Source organism: Puma concolor, chromosome C2, assembly GCF_028749965.1.
Source record: "Puma concolor isolate L17-30 chromosome C2, mPumCon1.1.hap2, whole genome shotgun sequence".
Lineage (NCBI taxonomy): Eukaryota > Metazoa > Chordata > Mammalia > Carnivora > Felidae > Puma > Puma concolor.
The window spans coordinates 57,166,112-57,183,424 of NC_141675.1; the positions used below are offsets into that span (position 1 = coordinate 57,166,112).

General features: G+C 36.8%; 1 pseudogene; it reads right to left on the minus strand.

The window, feature by feature from the left end:
• Nucleotides 1-3,012: 3,012 nt before the first annotated feature.
• On the minus strand, nt 3,013-4,081 carry LOC112849968 (actin-related protein 2/3 complex subunit 1A pseudogene; annotated as a pseudogene).
• Between the last annotated feature and the right edge of the window lie 13,232 nt (nt 4,082-17,313).

The window sequence follows — 17,313 nt, forward strand, 5'->3', positions numbered from 1 at the left end:
ACACTTTTGTAAGTAGTAGCCCCCCCTGTATCTGTGACTTCCCTTTCCATAGTTTTAATCACCTGATGTTAACTGCAGTCCAGAAGCAGAGATGATCATCCCTTTTCCCTATCATCAGGGCAACAGCAGCCTAACACTCTGACAATGCCTCACTTTATCTTCTCATGTAGGCATTTCATCATTTCACATCCTCACAAGAAGAAGAGCAATGTAGTGCATTGGACATTTTGAAAGAGACTATATTCACATAATTTTTATTACAGTATATTGTTTTAATTGTACTATTTTACCGATAGATATTATTGATAATCTCTTATTGTACCTAATATATAAATTAAACTTTACCACAGGTATGTACATCTAGGAAAAAACATAGTATACATAGGGTTGGTACTATTTGCTGTGTCAAGAATCTGCTGGGGATCTCAGAATGGATCCCCCAACAGATAAAGGAGGACTACTCTATGTTACTTCCGTTTGATGATGCAGCACTTCTGTGCATAACTATCTTTGTGATTTGGTGTGCCAGGCAACACCTAGTACATTTGTAGTAGTTCTGATTTAATAATAGGTTATCAGTCCATGGTCAAGAATTCAGTCTTTCCTGGGGCTCAGTGGCAAACCAGAATCCGTTTCATAAAAGGAGAACATTTTTCTACAGAGAAAGGTATGCCTCCAGAATTCTAAAGGGACTGCACTATGTTTCACCTACAGGGACTAACAGAGGAAAAGTGTAATGCAATGTGATTTAGCAATCTGGCATTATCTGAAATTATATATGATTGTAATGCTAAATTATGCACAGTGTAGTTAGTGTCCTATTGTGCAAGCAATGGAATGCTTAGAAAGCAAAGTAATAGATACAAACCAGTGTTTTATTATTTCGCTCAAGAGGTCAAGAGAATTGTGCTACTAACTGCAACCTGAGCATATTTTAACACAATTAAGTAATAAAAATGGACATATTTGTAAAAGCCAGAAGTTCCTCTGGGGTAAATAAAAAGACTGATGTTATTTGAACAACCTTTGTGATATAAGTTTATGTTATTCAAACCTCAACAGTAATCCATCTAGCAAATTATCACTAAGAATACAAAATAATATTTGCAGGTTAAAATAGGAAATGATACAATTTTAACAGATAAATTTCATCTTGGTTCTGTAGGCAAAAGCAAATTTATCTGAATGATCTGTCATTCTCAAAGGCTAATATATATTTCCACTTTCCCTAATGTTGTATATTTGACAAAACAACCCATATATTTCTATAATAGCACTGTATTCTTGGTTTCATATTATATTCTGATGTCTTAAAAACTTTATTGTTCCAGCTGACAAAATGCATATGATGAAACAGGTTTCTTTTTCCTTTTTTAAATTTTTTAGAAAGATGGAGAGCAAGCATGAAATGGGAAGAGGGGTGGGGAGGGGAGAGAGAGAGAGACAAAGATTGAGAATCTTAAGCAGGCTCCATGCTTAGAGCAGAGGCCAACGTGGGGCTCAATCCCACAACCCTGAGATCATGACCTGAGCCGGATGCTCAACCAACTAAGCCACATGTTTAGATTTAATTAAGCATAATCTTTCCTGCTTAAGAATTAAAAAGACACTGTAAAATATATATTTTTTGAAGTAAAGGAAATAGAAAACCAAAGACCATACAGGCCTAATGTATTGCAACTTAACCTGAAATGTGTGTCACGTTATGTGTATAGATAAAGAAAGAGGCCCCAGTCACATTAAAATAAAGTGACTATTTCAGATTAATTTTTCAATTTCTGTGTCCAAAACTATCACATTCAGAAGAAAAATATGCAGACTTCTAAGCACACTGGAGGAAGATATTGTTTAAAATAATATGTGTGCATATCACATTTAATGAAGGTCTTATATTACTCTATTTTAAAATTAGGATAAAGTTATCCTTTCTTGTCTAGGTCTTTTCCTTAATTGTGTGTGTGCATGCCAAGCCAGAATTAATAATACTTATTAAGAAGCTTAATTTAATTTTAAAAGTAAAATATCCAGTTGTCATTGCCAGACAGGTATGTTTTCTCGATATTTGATATTCCACTTTATGTAATGATTTATCTTTCCTTCTCCTTTTTATTTTTAATACTCATACCATAATGCCATATAAGTAATATCTCAGAATTAAAATTTGCCTTACAGCAAGCTTGTTTCCAGTCATTATAAGTTTTTGGAAGCCCATGTCAATATTCCTTGGGTGAAATGCGTGTGGCTTCTTCTGTTCTGGTTTTACGCTTTAAGTTAGTGATGCAGATCACGTATTGTTTTTGTGAATAAACCTGAAATCTAGGGGTGTTATTTGAGAATTATTCTTTCAGTTCTAAAAATTAGATCCTTGCCATGAGAAATATTTTAACATTTTATAATCACTAAAAGTCAAATTACCTTAAACATTTGGGATGTAGAATGAACTGTATTTCTTTTTTGTTTTTCACATTCAGTATTTTTATTTAATTGTTTTGCAGAAAATTTACATATCTCTCCACCCTTTCCTTTAAGGTAGTGTGACAATTTTCCATAATAAACTACTTAAAGAGAAGCTTTGGTCAAGAATGGAATGAAATAGCAAAAACAAAACGATACCAACAAAGAAAACAAATCACTGCTGCTTTAAAAAAACAACAACAATATTTTTGGGGCATTTGGGTGGTTAATCGGGGGACTCTTGATTTTGGCTCAGGTCATGATCTCAAGGTTGGTAAGATCCAGCCTCTTATGGGGCTCTGTGCTGACAGGGAGGAGCCTGCTTCAGACTCTCTCTATCTCCCTCTCTCTCTGCCCCTCTCTTACTTGCACTCTCCCTCTCAAAAACAAATAAATAAACATTAAAAATTTTTTAAAAACAACACTTTCACCAATTATATTCAAACAAAAATGCACAAATAATATTTGCACAGTATGTGTCTTCAGTGTTTCCTCAGGGCTGGCTCTTCTGACCACCATGCAAATGGCCCGGTCTCATCAGCACAGTTTGTCAGTTTGTTACACTGGATCTGGGATGCTCACCCAGCTACACCCTGGGAAGCCCGGGATAGAAGACTCTAAGATCTTGAAATCCCAAATTATTATGGCTCCATGATGCCAGTAATGCAAAATTTGTGACAATCATGCTTGTCCACCTCATAAATACACACTTGAGTGATGCTATTCTGCAGACTGTTTTTTAGTCCTGAGTCGTGGTCCTCTTGTCCATGTTGTGGGACCTTTCCATGGCAAATGCTGGGTGTTCTGTTTGGAATGTCTAATTTGGAGATGAAGGTCAAGCAGCCACAGTCATCTACAGTGTAATGGACAGCGGTCATGGCCAGCAGCTACAAAGCTATTTTCCGAGACAAATGACACACTCAAAAGGGGCAGGAACTCTGTTTTCAGAGTTGAGACCTGCACAATTTTTGAGGCACCAACAACAGATATGGTTCTGTCATGGCTGACCCAGGCCAGGTGGCTCCCACTGGCAGAGAAGCTGACCCAATCCACCCAGCCACCAGTGCCACTGCCACCACATTGACATCAGCTTACCAAAAGGCTTCTTGCTGCCACAGGGCGTACTGGCTGGCTTTTTAGCCACTTCTTTAAGTTAGACAGAAAATACTCTGAATTTGAAACCGTATGATCCTGCTGCCAGCAAAACATTATTGGGATGCCAACCCAAACTGAGGACTGTGGAACGAATCAGCTTTTTAATGTGCTTGCTTACCCACCAGTCATTGTCAGACTCAAAGTAACAAACAGAAATGAGTCGTGCTCCAATTCCCACAGCAAATTTATTCTCTAGAGGGCCACTTGACAAAAGTCACTACACGATTAATTCTCAGGATTACCAGAGTTGGCTTCTAGACACCATCTTTCAGACTCCAGACACAGGCATTGTGGTCTGTCCCACAAATGACGATGTGGTCACTCTTGAGAGCCCAGTCCATACCTGGGATGTGTCCGTTGTGCTCCTTGAGTTCACGAGCTTTCACCCGTTGGCTCCTGTTCTTCTTATAGATGTGGACTTCGTAATTATTGGGGCTAAGAGCAATCTGGGTACAATCCCTGTTCCAGACATGACAGGTGATTGGCTCTAGTAAAAGCTGATGCAGAGACATTATACCTAGTGTTTTATAAAGGATAGACAGCAGGTATCAGGGCAGTCCAGACCTGTTCGGAGTGGAGAATTTGCAGACTCTGGTCAGTCTCTGGGAACAGACTCCTACAGGTGCCCTCAGATGAACTCAGGAAACTAGTTAGGTATTTACTAAAGTGGCCCAGGAGAGAAACAGCCAGAGAATGAATAAAAGTGATTATGCAGGGCACTGACTTGGAAGCTAAGTAGTAGCTGCTGTTAGATCAAATTGTTGGAAAAGAATTTGGTGTTGTGCAAACTGTAGAGAATGCACTCGAGGATGATGTACTGTCAATGGCATGGCTGTGGATGCTTGGCCTTGAGGCTAATCCTTCGGCACCTCCCGTGATTCCATGAGCTATGCAAAATAATTTCATTTTCCAATTATATTAGTGAGTTGTCTTTCATTACTCATACCTAAGAACTTGACAAATATCTACAAAAAACAGAGGAAAAATAGGATTGGGATGGGTTCCAAGACTGACTACATAGTAAAGAGACAAGAATCTGAATGAGATTGTGTCATGTATCCTTGACTTTTGAATATATTTGATTTGATCCTATATGTGTCAAGTTCAAGAAGTAAAAATATAACTCAGGACCTTATCTCTCAAACCTGCCCCTTAGCGATGTTCTCACTCTATGTCCTTACAGCACTTCCTAGTTAAAATCTCCTTTATCTCACTAACATTATTAAAATAACATCTTATGTCACCTTTCTGCTTCAAGTTTTCATGTCTCAAATCTACCTCCTATGTTACCTAGAGGCTAAATTACCCAAAGAGATAAAATTAATCATGTCTCTTCTGAAATCTCTTCAGTAGTTTCCTGTCTTGTCTGCAGGATGAAGAACAGTCTCTTCTGGAGGGCATAAAAGACCTGCCCTGTCTCTCTACATGGTCTTAAGTGGTGTTATGCTTTGTCCTTTAATTTCTAGGTCTCTGGTCTGGTTGTGGTTTGCTATACATACTTCACTATGTTATATATTTGAACCTTTATTCATGCTGTCCTCTCTTTTAGAATAACCTTCCTTGCTCATTCATTTGATAATAACATTTCTTTCTCTTGGGTAGATGATCTCTAAGTGGGACTAAGTGCCTATGGTAAACTTCCCATACCACCCTACACAAACTTCTATCATTAATTCCACATGTTATTATGTATTTTCCACATATAAATTATTGATTAATTTGATTTTTTTTCCCAGAATTTGAATATTTCTGAGGGCAAGAACTGAATCTCATTCATGTTGGGTTGCTATCCAACAACATTAACATTAACATTATGAGGCACCTGTGTGGCTCAGCCGGTTAAGCATCTGACTCTTGATTTCGGCTCAGGTCATGATCCCACAGTCGTTTGAGCCCAGTATTGGACTCCACACTGACAGTGTGGAGGGTGCTTGAGATTCTCTCCCTCTCGCTCTCTCTCTGCCCCTTCCCTGCTCACATTCTCTCTCTCTGTCTCTCTCTCTCTCAAAATAAATAAATAAACTTAAAATAAATAAACATTATGTGGCACATAATAATGCTTAATAAATGATGATTCTGTCATTTCAGGCAATGTAGATGACTGAAATATGAAGATGAAATTAGATAATGTTTTTTGGAAAGCATGTGATCCAAAATATTATCTACGATAAACCCCAAAATATCATCTACACCTTAGTTACCATTACGGTCATCTTTAGAGTACTTATTGTTGAAAGGAATGAATTAATATTAAGACATGCATATGTTTAGGGATTGTCTATATTCCACAATGTAGAAATAAATTTAGTGATTCTTATTTACAAAATAATGTATAGTACACTTTGATGAAATTTTGGCAACTTAACAGAGTTATACAATATAATGTTGCATTTAAAATGATTTTTTTTATCTTTTAATTTCTTTTTGCTTTAGAAAGAAATATCTTTGCAGGTTGAGGTATTGCTTGTTTATGTCAATGCCCTGTGACATTTCAATTCAGTATAACAATTTTGGAGAATTTTATTAGAGTTCCACATGAAATAACTACAATGCCTAAAATATTGAATTTATCAGATTTATAATAGGTTTTTGAAATACATAATCATGCATCCCAAACAATTTTGGGAAATACATAATACATATTTCATATATGCATAAAATACACAATTTGTTATATTTGTGAGTGGAAGACACCAAAATATAACCATATCTCTCAGTTCATATTATATTGCCCCTTTATAGACATAAAGTATTGTAAAATCATCTTCTGACCCATTTTATTAACTGTGGGAAATTAGTCATAACATTGTTTATGGTATTTTGATACTCTTAACTATAAATTTATATTTGAATCTCTCAGACACAAACACCAATTATTATGTTATAATATAGGGAGTTAAAAGATATAAATTACTTCCTGGATAATTTTAAGAAAACTTTTACTCTATATTCCCTCATTTCATGGTAAATAAAAACATGCCTATCTAAATATGTTTTGTATAACTGTATTATACATCCTTTATTGCATCATCGAAAGTTTCATTTCAAAAAATACATGTGAATTTTCTCCATTATTGCAGAAATATATTCACTTTACTTATATTAGTACATAATAAATTAGTAATTATAAAACCTTCAATTTTCATTTAAGAATTTTTATCTGTGATATTATGTATGTGTATTTTGTCACATATTCAATGCTGGAAATGGAAATTTTAAATTTTCCATGGAGTAAATGCATACGTATTTATATGTACACATGCATAGTTATTCAAGCATATGGGTGAAAATACTTCTCTCCATGTATGTATGAACACATGTTTGATAAATACTGAGTGTTAATGACAGATGTCATTTTAAACAGATGTAAAGCAAATTAGGCCTACTCTCTAGAATTGCTGGTGTTCTGATTTTCTCTGACCTTGAATAGTACACGTCTTCCTATTGCTTTAGTTAGTTTCCACCCCCTTTTCTTCCTTCAATTTTCTTTAGAACCAAGGTCAGACCTTCTATATCAGTTCCCTACAGAGTAAGAAATGGCTTATGAGAAAGTACAGAAGCTATTTGGGGTTAGAGATACAGCTTAAAGGGAAACATCTAAAGACAAAAAGTTGGAAAGGCCCAAAGGTTTCATGTGCAACCCTTAAAGGAAAAAAAATAAAGTTCACACAGATACTAAAACTATATAGGAGTTGATTTCAACTTTGATGGAAAGTTCTTTCAGAGTCTGATAGGAGAATTATAAGTAATTGCAATTTTAAGAGAGTTCTTGCTTATTGTTACATCAGAACTATATTATGTTTTTTACAATATGTAACATATTTGCCTATAATATCCCTTATCGCTTTGCTATTCAAGTGTCCGAAATGTACTTAACAACTCATATAGAGTCAATGATAATTCCATTTGTGAACTTCTATGGTTCTTATATGTGAACCAACAGGGGAATGTGAAGCAAATCACGGTGTTCTTGCTCCTGACACCTAACTCTAAAATGAAACATGTTTAAAATACACACCCCCACACACCCACCCCCCCCCCCTACACACTTATACAATAGAGTTTTATAGTTGCATAGTTTGCAAGGGTGAAATTAATGATATGAGAAAAGTAGAAATCGAACAGGATTTCATATAATGTAGAAAAGATATATAGCCAAATATATCAGATTCTTAAAGCTGCCATAACAAAGTACTACCAAATGGGTGGCTTAAAACAATAGAAATTTATTCTCTCACAATTCTGGAGGGTGGAAGTCTGAAATCAAGATGTCAGCAGGGCTTTTCATAAATGGCTTTTATTATGTTGAAGTAATTTCCTTCTATTTCTTATTTGTCGACTTTTTTTTTTCTGAGAGTATTGCATTTTGTCAAATGTTTTTTTCTGCACCCGCTAAGATCACCATGTACATATTTTTCGGCTCCTCCTTCTGTTAATGTGATATATCACATTGAGTTTCACATGTTGAAACCTCCCTGCTTTCCAGAAATAAATCCCACTTGGTCATGGTGTATAATCCGTTTAATGTACTGTTGAATTGGTTTGCTAGTATTTTGTTGAGGATTTTTACATCAGTATTCAACAGGGATATTGGTCTGTAATTTTTTTTTTTCTTATATCTTTGTCTGGCTTTAATATTAGGGTAGCGCTGGCTTCGAAAATGAATTTGGAAGTATTCTCTCCTTTTCAAGTTTTTGAACAAGCTTGAGAAGCATTGATGTTAATTTTTCTTTGAGTGATTGTTACAGTTTTCCAGTGAGGCTATCTGGTCTTGAGTATTTCTTTTTTTTTTTCAACGTTTATTTATTTTTGGGACAGAGAGAGACAGAGCATGAATGGGGGAGGGGCAGAGAGAGAGGGAGACACAGAATCGGAAACAGGCTCCAGGCTCTGAGCCATCAGCCCAGAGCCTGATGCGGGGCTCGAACTCACAGACTGCGAGATCGTGACCTGGCTGAAGTCGGACGCTTAACCGACTGCGCCACCCAGGCGCCCCTGGTCTTGAGTATTTCTTAGTTGGGAGGATTGGATTACTGATTTAATCTTCTGACTAATTATATGTCTGTTTTGTTTTGTTTTGTTTTGTTTTTTTCCTTCACGAGTCAGTCTTGGTAGACTGCATGTTTCTAGGAATCTATCCATTCCTTCCAGGTTATCCAATTTGTTGGCACAGTGTCTTATAATCTTCTTTATTTTTTTTTAATGTTTATTTATTTTTGAGACAGAGAGAGACAGAGCATGAATGGCAGAGGGTCAGAGAGAGAAGGAGACATAGAGGCTGAAACAGGCTCCAGGCTCTGAGCCATTAGCACAGAGCCCGATGCGGGGCTTGAACTCATGGACCGGGAGATCATGACCTGAGCCGAAGTCGGACACTTAACCGACTGAGCCATGCAGGCACCCCCTTTTTATTTTTTAATTTTTTTATAATCTTTATTTATGTAGCATCAGTTGTAATATTTCTTCTTTCACTTCAGATTTTTTCTATTATAGAGTTTTTTCTCCTTTTTGCTTTAGTATATATTTAAGACTGTCAATTTTGTTGATCCTTTCAAAAAACCAATGATTAGGTTTTTTTTTTTTTTGTATTCTAATCTTTATTTCCTTCCTTCTGCTAACTTTGGGTATAGTTGTTGTTTTTCCAGTTCCTGTAGTGTAAAGTTAGATTGTTGTTTTGAGATTTTTCTTCTATTTATTTATTTTATTATTTATTTATTTTTACTTTTAAAGAGAGAGAGAGTATGACAGTGGGGAAGAGGGGCAGAGGGAGGGAGGGAGAGAGACAGAGAGAGAGGCAGAGAGAGAGGGAGAGAATCTTAAGCATTCTTCATGCTCAGCATGAAGCCTGATAAAGAGCTCAATCTCACAACCCAGGGATCCAAACCTGAGCTGAAATCAAGAGCCTGATGCTCAACGGACTGAGCCACACAGGTGTCTCTCATTCTTTTTTAATGCAGACATTTAGCATTGTAAACTTCTCTCTTAGTATTGCTTCCGCTGCATCCTAAGTTTTGGTATGTTGTAGTTTAGTTTTCATTTATCTCAACATCGTTTCTAATTTACCTTGTAATTCCTTTTTCCACTCGTTGATTACTCAAGAGCATACTGTTTAATTTCCACATATATGTGAATTTTACAGTTTTCCATTTGTTATTGATTTCTCATTTCACTGAACTTCTTTAAAGCAGTTATTTTAAGTTACTTGGCACTTAATTCATAGATCTTCATTTACATAGACTCAGTTGCTGTAGATTTTTTTTGTTCTTTTTATTGGGCCACATTTTGCTGTTTCTTCACATGCCTTCTTATTTTTTTCTGGGGTTGGTCATTATACAAAAATCAGCCACCCCTCCTCCATCTTTACAGACTGCTTTCCTATAGGGGAAGCTCTTTACCAATCAGCTTTGGTAGAGGTTCTAGAAGCTTCCCACACCATTGCTGGGGACGTGTTTTCTCTAGGCTTATGTTGATAGTTTTCCAGTTAAAGAGTTTCACCTGAAAAAAAAAGTTTCACCTGTTTCTCTTTTACGAGCTCGTATTCTCTTCCGCCCTCTGGCGTCTGTCTGCAGTACTGCAGCATCTGCCGCTTGACCTCTCACTGACTCCCGCCAAAGGAAGCGAGCAGAGGTTTCCCGCCAGAGCTCCAGGTCAGGCGAGTCAGCCTCCCGAAAAGCTGGAACATTCGGCATAGTTCATCTCTTCTCTTCCTCTCCTCGGGATGAGACCCAAGCTGCACATTTTCTCAAATTGCGCTGAGCTGTGATACCTAAAGGTAAGCGCCCTCTTAGGTAAAATGTAACAGCTTTTTTTTCTTTTTTTTTTTTTTTTCCACCCCCCTCAACGCGGCTTTTCTCAGCTTTGCGCTTGCCTGGGGGTACTGTGACTTTTTAACCCGTTTCTGGAGTTCTTATAAAGGCTTTGCGGATCTTGTATTGTTCAGTGAGTTTCTCCGTGGCGGAAGGAGAGGGGGCTTCCTTATGGCCATCTTCCTGCCTTCGCTCAGGCTTTGTTGTCTTTGGGGGCCTCTCTCCCTGGTTTGCAGATTCTTGCCTTCTCCCTGTGTCCACCTGGTTCTCCCTAGGTCTGTGTCTGGTGTTCTCACCTCGCCTTGATAAAGATATTGGTCATACTGGTTCGGGGCTCATCCGTAGGGCTTTATTTTTCCTTAATTACGTCTCTGAAGGTTTTATCTCCAAATACAGTCACACCTGGACTTGGTTAGACTGTCAGCATATGAACTGAGGGAACACAATTCAGCCCAGAACAAAGTCTGAATTTTAAAATCCGGAACAATATGTTTTTGATAAATGTAGAAATAAGGGGACTAATCACTTTAAACCTAGTATTCATTAATAATAGAGACTTGTGAAACAAAAAATAAAATATTTAAAAGAGCAGTTACCGTTTTATTTAATGTTAAAGTGCATGGAGAACAATTTTAATGCGCAATAAATTTCTGAGCTGTATAATTACCCACAATGATGAGAAATATCAGCAAAACAGGTACACTGATAAACAAGAAAAGCTATCTGGCAGTGAAAACTCAAGAGTCTGCAATTTTGTTTTTTAACATTTGACCCAGGAAGAAGTAACTGTAACAATTTCAGCACGTGTATTTCCTTTTGATGGCTACTTAAATCCATATTTGGTAGAGTATGAGCTTTGAACAACTAATGTAATATAGCCCCTTGTCATTATATTTTTGACAGAATTTCTCCTTAAATAATAGGTTTTATAATTTGTGGTTAAGAATAGAAAAGAATGTAAACTTTTTATACAAATATTTTTATACTTATATGCTCTAGTTTTTTTTTTTGAAAACACAATCTTTTTTTTTAATGTTTGTTTATTTTTGAGATAGAGTGCGAGTGGGGGAAGGGAAAAGAGAGGGAGACACAGAATCCCAAGCAGGCTCCAGGCTCTGAGCTGCCAGAACAGAGCCCAACATGGGGCTGGAACCCAGGAACTGTGAGATCATGACCTGAGCCAATGCTCAGATGCTTAACCAACTGAGCCACCCAGGTGCCCTGAAAACACAATCTTTGTATAATAAATGAGACAAAAAGGTTTAGAGTTAAATATAAGCCCAAAATAGAAAAAAAACTAGGAAACGAAGTTACATGGATAGACTAAAATAGTAATGTTGGACCTTTTGTAAAATCTGAATAAACCACCCGTTGTATTCCTGAAAATTTGGGGTGATAGAATTTCTCAGTGACCTAAAAGCATAAATCTCAGTGTGTACAGCCTCTAGCCCATTGTGATTCAGCATCTCCCTTTGGAGAACAGACTTGACTGTGGCTGCTGAGTCTCTTTGCTTGTTGAGTTTTAATCAGCTATATTCCCATTTTATGGGGAGAACACAAAATAGAAGAAATGACTTCAGGGTAGAGATTTGAACTCTTGTACTTATCTTTCCTTCTTCGATCTGGACCTGGATAACATTAATTTCAGTGGCCAATTTGTTCGATGATGATGAGAAAAGTAATTTGAGTTTTAGTTTGAGAGATTCATTTCCACTGCTGCATATTGAAAGTAGTCACTCATCTTCAAATAGCAGCTGCTGACATCTAGAGAAGAATTTGGAAAATTCTATTTAGAAACCAATCTGCTTTCATATAACTTATGTAAGTTGTTTACCTCATTCTTTATTGCAGACGATATCTGCATAAAAAAAGAATCCTTATTTCTCCGGAATTCATCTGTGATCACTGTTTTGCCACCTGTAATGGTAATTTTCTCTCTGTGGAATCAAAACTGATAGCTTTGGAAAGACTGGGACTTGCAAAATGGCTTTCATTTCTACACCGATAATACGTGCTATCTCGTGATAGCTACCTCCAAGCTCTTTTTCATATTAGTACTTCCCTAACACTGGTGTAAGATTTATCAGTAATATCTAAGATACTTTTATATCTTTGCTTATTCTCCACCTTCACTTGTGGTAGTTTATGCTCATTACAACTGATGTTCATATTATGATATTGTGATACAACATCATGATATTTTATCATTTAAAAATATTACAGATATTTGCCATCTATCATCTCTTTTGATTTCTCAGCACCTTTATAGGTGTGACTTTCATTACCGGTGAAGAGATTGAAGCATTGACAACCAAATCTTCACCTTTGGATAACAAAGTTCAGAATCTGCCAGACATTGCCTCTTCAGGCATTATAGTTAGGAAATTAAAGAAAATGTAATAAAAAAGATGAGTGCTGCAAAATACAAAGCAAAACAAAACCACCACCACAACAAAAAGCACCCAAACCCAAAAACTTTAGTCAGTTTTAAACATTGGTGCAATTTCCTTGAGGGAGGAGATTGTTTTATGTTTACTGTTGTATCTTCAAAATCAAGCACACTATCTTTGAATGAATGTGTGTGTATATGTATATATATTCTGTTACTTATTTTGTTTTATTTTAAAGCTTATTTATTTTGAAAAAGAGAGCGCTGTGTACCCAGGGGACACAAGAGAGGGGCAGAGAGAGAATCCCAAGCAGGCTCTGTGCTGTGAGCACAGAGCCTAAGGCAGAGCTGGAACTCATGAACCATGAGATCATGATGTGAGCTGAAATCAAGAGTTGGAAGCTTACAGACTGAGCCACCCAGGAGCCCCTGTGTTGTGTTTTTTAGTGGGCTTAGAGAACATACTGTATCAACTATGATGTTTTGAGATGGTAATAAAGAATGAAATTATATTAATAATAGACAAAAAAAGGTTAAGTTCTATAAATAATATTCTAAATTGAATAAAATAATATTAGGAAGGATAAACTAAACTGAAAATTATACCCAAAACTGTTAAAATCTGGGCTTAGGAATTTTTAAAAATAATTAAATCTAACCCAAATGCTGCATCTGACTCTCGTTTTGTGCAACCTGTTCAGTAGCTTCCAAGGAAACTATAATTGTAAAGTCATAACACTCTTTCTTTAAACATGTCTAATGGAGATATCCTAAAAAGCACAGAATGGATGCATTATTTTAATCTCTGAAATTTGAAAAATGTAAGATTTAATCACAGCCCCTATAACACAGCTTGGATGGTGTAAGCCCAGAGAATCAGACACAGCAGAGCAGGTAGGTGGTGAGTGATTGCACTTAAATGACCATGGGGTCTTAGAAGTCCCTCTGGGGTAGAGGTACACTTCTGTACCTCTAATTATCTGTGTCTTTATCTGGGGCAAGTTTTATTGTTGCATTAATTTTGTGAAAGTTATTTGTGCTGTACATTTAGGATTTGTGAGCATATATGTTGCATATCAGTAACTATGCAATATATAAGAATATGTAGAATTTTAAATATTTTAATAGCCCTCACATTAGCATGCATTTTAAAAAGTTTAAATAAATAACATGAAAAGGAGGAATACATTTATCAGATATTTCCCTTAAATCTCTGCAGTATATGTCTATGGCTCTCTCAGTTTTCCGATTTGCTTTTTTCACCCAGTCTCCAGGGTAATGAATAATAATATAAAACTAAAGTAAATATATTTATTTGCAAAATGTATTATTTTACATTAGATTTTAATTCTTTTATAAAATTTTTTTAATGTTTATTTATTTTTGAGAGAGAGAGACAGGCAGAGTACAAACTTGGGAGGGGCAGAGAGAGAGGAAGACACAGAATCTGAAGCAGGCTCCAGTCTCTGAGCTGTCAGCACAGAGCCTGACACAGGACTTGAAGCCATGAACTGTGAGATCATGACCTGAGCTGAAGTCAGACTTTTAACTGACTGAGCCACCCAGGTGCCCCTAGCTTTTAATTCTTAATTAAAAGAAGACTTATGAATATTTTTCTTTGCTTTAGTTTGTGTGTGTGTGTGTGTGTGTGTGTGTGTGTGGTCTTGATCTAAACTCTGCAAAGTGGAATATAAAGGAACAGAGGTATAAAAAGAAAAAAATGAAATTATTTTTTCTTTCATGGTTTTATGTTTTGATGTAACATGCCCAAATTAGGAGTGAGGTTGAACTCTAATCTTGAACATTTTCTTTTATATTTTCTTGAAAATGCATTATTTCATTGGTCTTCTCTATTGTCACTTTTAAGGCCTAGTCTATTTGGCTACATTTGACTGCATTGAACTTGATGCACATAATTATAAAAATGTCAGACATGTTTGTGAGCTGAATCTTTCCATATTAAGCTATTTTTCAGCCTTCAGTATTAAAGAAAACCAAAATCTAAATTAGTTGCCTAAATTCAATACTTGAGGGATTTCACGTAAAGACCTGGATTTCTTTTTCTAAAGTATCTGAATCTACATTGATACAGTTGCCAAACTTGTTTAATGTTAATTGTGAATGTTTTCCCTATTAAGTTGTACTGTGTATCTCTAGTTCATCATAGCCCTCACCACATGCACCAATACCTCTTTATTTACCTAATATTTGCTTTTACTCATTTACCTATTTATTTACCTAGTATTTCTTTTCACTCCTTCATGTTGCCTTCCTGTCTTAAGCATTTAGCACTGTATAACATCAGAGACTTATAGTTATCTTAGTCTGTGAGGGCTGCCATGATAAAATACCACAAACTGTGTGACTTAAACAAGAGACATTTATTTCTCAAAGTTCTGGAGGCTAGAAGTTAATGATCAAGGTGCTGTCAAATCCAGTTTCTGGTGAGGTTTCTCTTCCTGGCTTGTAGAAGGCAACTCTGTGTGTGTGTGTGCGTGTGTGCGGTGAGGTGTGTAGGTGTGTTTATGGTTAGGGACAATCACTTGGGCATGATTTTCACAGGCTCCATGGAGTTATTTTAGTAATGATTGTCTTTGCTCTCAAATGTTTGCATATGCATTTTTTTTCCTTGTTGTTTTCATAGGTTCTGTGTGCTTCCTTTTTTCAGGAGAGTTGTTTAGAGAACACTTATGTGTAGGTGCCTATAGCAGTATTCGTAAGCTGTACGAGATGTTCAGAGTCCTGTAAGAAATTTTCTAAAGACAGAGAGGTTTGAGTGTGAGTCCAGTTTTCCCTTCAGAACTCTCAGCCAAGCATTCATAGGTATGTGGCACATTCACAATAAAAAGTACCTCGTATTGCGTCAGCCACCTACTATGACTCCTATCACTTTCCGAAAACATGGCTTGATTAAGATATTATTTGTTGAACTCTGAATCCTGTAGTCTTTAGAGCCAAAATATTAATTTCCCTTAGGTGCAAGCAAGGGATTTTGCTTTGTACTCCTGCAGATACCAGTTAGTTTTGAGAGATGTGCCTTAGGTGTCGACATCTGTAGCTAGCTATGGGTCCTTTTTTACTCTTCATCCTGAATTTACTTCTGCTCTGTTTTTATTGCTTTGGGAAATCTTTCTATATATTTTATAGTTCTGAGTTTTATCTGTTGGGTTTTAAATTCCCCAGACCTTTTTTTTTTTTTTTTTTGGTCACACTTGAAATATTTTTGTTCTTGTCCCCTTTTGCTTTTTTTGTTTCTTTTTAAGAAATGTTTATTTGAGAGAGAAAAAGAGCACATGTGCATGCGTTCAAGTGGGGAGAGGGGCGGAGGGAGAGGAGAGAGAATCTGAAGCAGGCTCTGCACTAACAGCATGGGGCTCCATGATGTGGGTCTCCATCAACACAGGGCTCAGTCCCAGGGAGAACTGGGACATCATGACCTGAGTGGAAATCAAGAGTCAGTTGCTTAACAGGCAGGCCTAGCCACCCAGGTGCCACCCCCCCCGCCTTACCTGTTGCTTTTAGGTTTTGTTTTGTTTAGAAGAGGAGAGTATGGGGGCGCCTGGGTGGCGCAGTCGGTTAAGCGACCGACTTCAGCCAGGTCACGATCTCGCGGTCCGTGAGTTCGAGCCCCGTGTCGGGCTCTGGGCTGATGGCTCAGAGCCTGGAGCCTGTTTCCGGTTCTGTGTCTCCCTCTCTCTCTGCCCCTCCCCCGTTCATGCTCTGTCTCTCTCTATCCCAAAAATAAATAAACGTTGAAAAAAAAAATTAAAAAAAAAAAAAAGAAGAGGAGAGTATGGAATGCAATTTCTGCTTCCAGTTATTTTTTCAATATGTTTTAGTCATTTTTTTACTGTAGTTTTTCAGTCTTTGGATGAATTTTATTCATTCACTAGCAGTTTCTTCTGGAGATGCTTATTACGGTAATATTTTCAAATGTCATGTAAAAATATATTTATCTGTTACCTTTATTTTATTTTATTTTTTTTATTTTTATTTTTTTTTTAATTTATTTATTTTTGGGACAGAGAGAGACAGAGCATGAACGGGGGAGGGGCAGAGAGAGGGAGACACAGAATCGGAAACAGGCTCCAGGCTCCGAGCCATCAGCCCAGAGCCTGACGCGGGGCTCGAACTCACGGACCGCGAGATCGTGACCTGGCTGAAGTCGGACGCTTAACCGACTGCGCCACCCAGGTGCCCCGTTACCTTTATTTTTGAATAAAGGGTTGACAGTATTTTGAAATCTTGAACCTTGATTTTTTTTCCTTTGAGGACAAGGTAGATCTTGCTCTGATATCTGTATACAGTCCATGTTACTAAAAGATGTTTTCCCCAGATTATTGCTGTGTTCTATTCAAGACCATATCTTTAAATAGATTATGTGCCCTATGTTAACCACAATACACTTGGTAGTCCAGAAAAAGTTATGTGTACAGTCACATGTGGGATGCATTTTGAAAGTAGTTTTATAGACTTTATTGCCAATAACAACACATTCCAAAAATCAAC